The sequence below is a fragment of the Phaenicophaeus curvirostris genome, chromosome 4 (genome assembly GCF_032191515.1).
Source record: "Phaenicophaeus curvirostris isolate KB17595 chromosome 4, BPBGC_Pcur_1.0, whole genome shotgun sequence".
Taxonomy (NCBI): domain Eukaryota; kingdom Metazoa; phylum Chordata; class Aves; order Cuculiformes; family Cuculidae; genus Phaenicophaeus; species Phaenicophaeus curvirostris.
Genome location: NC_091395.1, coordinates 9,664,391 through 9,669,698, shown reverse-complemented (window position 1 = coordinate 9,669,698; position 5,308 = coordinate 9,664,391).

The window sequence follows — 5,308 nt, the reverse complement described above, 5'->3', positions numbered from 1 at the left end:
TAAGTGCTACATTATTAGTTTATAAACTTCAACGTATTTGAGAAAAGATTTATGTTTTGCAACTTTGCTTTTTCAGTAAAAGTATGTGACAGCTTATTTGTCTTGACTGTATTATAACCATCCCTGTGTCTGTAATACATAACAGTGACTTCATGCAATTGATTTTTTTTTATACGTAGGTGGTTTTTATCTCAAAAGATCTACTTTCCTTCATCAGTATCAATACACAAACACTTGATATAGTTCCTCACGTGACAACAGTTTTTTCCTTCTTTTTGTAGAAATGACACAGAAATAATCTTCAACCTCAGATGTAATATTCTGGTCTTCCTCTGTATTTGTATTCCTTTTACTTCCTGTCAGCACATGTATTAGTAGATATTACTTGCCTTTTGCATGTGGATAAATCTGAAATACAGTACAACAGACAAAACCAAGGGTGTAGTCTTATCAGTGGATATAATTTGCAAGCACAGTAGGAATTTCCTCAACATTTACAGGGTAGAAATTTTATGACTTTTCTGTGATAGAAGAAAGGTGCTCCAAGCCATGTTGAGAAAGCACAGCAAAACAAAACATAACCCTACTGTGTATTCTCATCAAGGGTAAAGTATGTGTTTGCTATGTCTGAAATTCCTTCCCTTCATGGGGTACCAAGATCCACACCGGCAGAAGGAAATCTCTGCCAGGGAAGGAGTGTCTATATGATGTCCGACATCTCCTCCAGCAGCTCTCACTGAATTAGGAGAAAATGCTAGAGCACATTTATCATCTTGGAGAGATTTACTGGAGGAGGTAGCTGCCATGTGAGCTTTCAAAACCAGACAGGTTAATACAGCTCCCATAAATCACAATAACTTAGGGGTCACTGCTGTTTAAGATACATTGAATCCACCACATGGTGTGTAGGCCCTTGTTGTTAGCACACTTTTTGCTATTACGTACAAAAATCAAAATAACCCTGTATTGTACCATCTAGAATAGCCACCATTAGAAGGATGGTAGTAGTGAAATAAAGCATCATTTTGCATGTAATAATTCTAAATGCCTTTTAAAGCCCCTCAAAAATAAAACACCAGCTGTCAAGAGTTGTAGTTAGGCAGCAAAGGCTCAGTGTTTCAGGATAAAGCAACGTATGCTTCTGGGTTGGCCCTCTGCCTCTTAGAGGTACAGAAACATCCATGGGGCAGAGTAGGGAATGAGTGTGTGTGTATGTGTATATAAATGCATACATACACGTACAAACATATACATGTGCATACATGCATATATATATACACAGATTCTTAGTCAGTGCAAATTAAAATGGCTTAATCTGTGCCCTGACAACGTGTAAAACCAAATAAATAAATAAATAAATATGAGGATGTCATCTGCTACAGTATCACATGCATGTATTCTTCGGGGTTTGGAGTAATAGCAGTTTCATAGTCCCACAAAATCCTTTGCTAATTGCTTGTTTAGAGGAGGAAAAGAATTTGGGCGTTAGTTTGTCTGGGCAAGAAGGGGAGGAGATATTTGATCATTTGAGGGCTTTTCTTCCTTAAAACTAAAGGGTGCAAACCAGAAACTGTCTATTACGCACTTCATAGCCTGTGTGGTTCAAAGGTTTTTAACCAAGTGTGTACTCTCAAACAATTTCAGCAGCTCCTAGAAGAGAAAAATATAACTAACTGGTATGAATAATGTTTGAGAATTTGAGTAACAGTGCTTGAAAAAACAATGTCTTTTTCTATGTATGTCTTTTCATTACCTCCAGCTCTTTCGTCAACCAACATCTGCTCTTTGATTCAAGCTCTTTCCTTTTTCCCGTGCTAATAGCTGTTAACACTGAACCTGCTTGTTACAGTTCAGGCTGTAAATAGCACGGAAATACTCAGCATTGCTGATGTCAAGAATCCTTAATGTAGTCCCAGACTTTAAAGGGTATGTTCAAATAAAGAGGAGATCAGCCTTCTATCATTTTTCAGCTTGACATACTTGAGGCAGCACAAATAACCTGCTTGGTAAAGTGTAAAAACCATTGAAGCAATAGATGAAAAGTTTGTTTTCTGTAGCTCTGCTTAGTAAAAATGAAATATATTTTCAAGAAAAATAGCAACACACCTTCCTATAGGTATTTCTCTTCAATCATTAAGGTCTTGCTTCCTTTTTGAATCATTGCTCAAATGGTCTTTCTCCTGAAAGGAAGAGAGAGAAAAAGAAGAATCCCTTTAATATGTATCACCAATTCAAATGCACGCATACCTGTGGTACTTTGCAGACCACTGTTTCACAATTTTTATTTTAACACATCCCACCCTCCTGTTTTGCAAAACTTAGTGCTGCACCCATCCATAGGGGCCAGATCATTCAACATAACTGAGGTTATTCACTGTTATCTGGATCATCCAGCCTCTGGATATCAAGTGACACTTGTGGGGCTAATGAGGCATTCACAAAATTGTTTTTGAAGTGATGCATGATCTAGGCAAGCTCCTAGTATAGTCTCAAGATTGCACTGTTCTTATTACTCAAGTTTGGATGCCATATGCATATTACATGAGAGATCGGGGTACTAAAAATTAAATCAGTCATCTCTAAATGATGTCTTCTGACTGTCCGAACTGCCTGTAGAACATGAGGACTTCTCTATGTCTTTGTGTCTGTGAATTCAAATTAAACCACAATGACTTCATTAATCTGAATCAGAGGCCCATTTTGAATAAATCTATGCACTCAAATTCGGCAATGTATGCATGTTTATCACCTATGGACTTTTATTTAATAGCCTAGACTTAGAATCAGTCAGCAATACTGAATTTAATAGGCAGCATAAAGAAACCTATTACTATAGACCTTTAGAGCAGAACACATTGAATTGATAGTTGCACTACCTATTCTTATAATTGATAGGAGCAAAGTCATTGCTCTCTCTGTTTAGCATTGTGTTGTCCTGATGAGTCACGATCATCCAGTTGCTGCAGAGTAAATCATGCAACACTGCCAGAGTCTGGATCCTAGATGAAGAAATCGGTACCTACTATCACATCTCTGTAGTACAGGCTTTGATAAATGCCATCATAGTTGTGCAGAAGGAGTTGTAGAGAGCTGTTTTGTTTGGTTTGTTATCTACGAGAATGTCAGTGACTCAATATAGTAGCTCGCCTGTCTGGCCAAACTGTTTATCTTGCTGAAATGATGTAGAGCAGTCCAAATGGGATGGTGAGTAGAACACATGCATACAAGCAGCTCCCTGCTGAAATGGAAGGGCTATTTGTAAACCTGTGGGACTTTCTGGATAGTCTTTAGATATCTTTATTCCAATATAACTTGTTCCAACACTGAGGATTAACTGGCTTGTCTCTTGAAGTGGATATTTTTCGGTTCTCAGCTGGCACAAAGGGGATGAGATGTTGTCTTTCATGTGATAGAAAAATGACTGCAATATTGTAGATTATCTAGTTAATAGGATGCTCTTTATCCTTTAAGTACGTTATAGTTTTTAAGCAAATGTTGCTTAGTATTAATTAAGGTAGCCACATCTCAACTCCTATGAAGTAGGAAAGTTTGATCTCTACCTCACACAAGTGTGTCTAACTATTTTTCAAGTCTCAGAGTTGCAGTCTTTCTTAACTTAATCCAAAAGAGTCCTCTTTTCTCCTCCATCAGGTTCCACTATTCTTTGGTGCCTTATTATTCTACCTTCCATTTTTATTTTGTCTGTATCTATTATTCATATTTTGTTAATTTGATACTTGGGAATACATTATACTACTGAAGAGAAAAATGTATGTTTTATTTCTTCATTTATCAGATGTTAAAAACTGTATCTTATTACATATTTTACTATATATTTTATACATACTTTTATGTATGGTATACATTATGGTTACAATACAATAAATACATTATTAGAGAAATTAACTCTTTCTATATATGCATACATATTATATACACCACACACTTTATGCAAATGGATATACCCACGTGTATTCATATATATTAACATGAGTATCACTTTTCTATCATTGTTAATTAGGATTTATAGGGATAATGTTGATAGGCCTGTAACAAATAAAACATGACAGGCGTTGCAGTTTTGGGCAATTATACTGCACCTCAGGTGGTGTTAGCTGGCACTAAGCCAATTGACTATAATCACACAACAATTCTAGTATTCTCTCTGCAATATTTTAGTTTTAGTATCTTATTGCTATTTGCAAGTACTATGTGATACATAAAAGTAAGGAAGAGAAATGGTTCTGCCCACATTTTTGGGGAAAATTCTCCAGAGAATGACATCAATTTCAGACAGTCAAGTTTGCACACTACTTTGGAATGCTACTGTTTTTAAAAGTAGTTTAAATTCACTGTGCAAAATATATGACTGTCCAAGACAGTTTTGATATGGGGTACAATTTTTTGTATTTTTTTAACCATTCTGGGAAAAAGAAAAAAAATCAAGTGTTATAGAGACCCCATTCTACAAAAAGAAATATAAACCAGAATCTTAGCCAAATGGGGATGGCTAAGTCTTGACCTAGGGCTTAAGCCTCAAAATCCCTCACAAAAGTTGTCAGTTCTCACCTCCATAGATACTAAATGTGTGTGTTCTGAAATGTACCTGTATAGCAAGACTGTATAAGGAAGAATCAATCTTTCCTTTAGACTGAGGAAATCCAGGCATATCTGCCATCTCCCCTGATGCTGACCTTCCTAGAAGCAGGTTTGGGTGTACCACTCAACTGTTAAGCTGGAAGCTGCACAGTTTTTTAAAGACAAGTGACTTCCTTGAATTCACAGAGCAAGAACGCTCCCTAGCAGTAATGCCTGATTGCCAAAGATTGTGCCACATTGCATTTATCATTAATCAATCAGTTCTGCCTCCTTCTGAGTTCCTCAGTTGCCGGGCTGCAGCTCTGGGATCAGCGACTGGTCATATTCCTGTTTGGAGACACCTGCATTTCCTCTCTCACAACATCATTTCTTCATGTATGTTAAATCTACTCAAGCCCCTCTTGTTCTTGCTGATCGATGGCAAATCATTGTGATTTCTAAGGGTAACAGCTGTATTCTAAAATCCAGCTATAACCCTGTGTATAAAACACACTGATGAAATAGTAGATTAGAACTAGGCCAACAAAGATATCAATCAAAGTAGTTATTAAGTGCCCAGTACTTTGTTTGGTAATTAATTAATACCTAATGAATTTCCTCATAGTTGTTTCCTTTAAAGCCAATTAAATGCTTGAACAGACCTTCCATGTTTAATAAACTAATAAGAATGATTCATTTATAACGTATCTGTTTCTGAATAATTACCAAT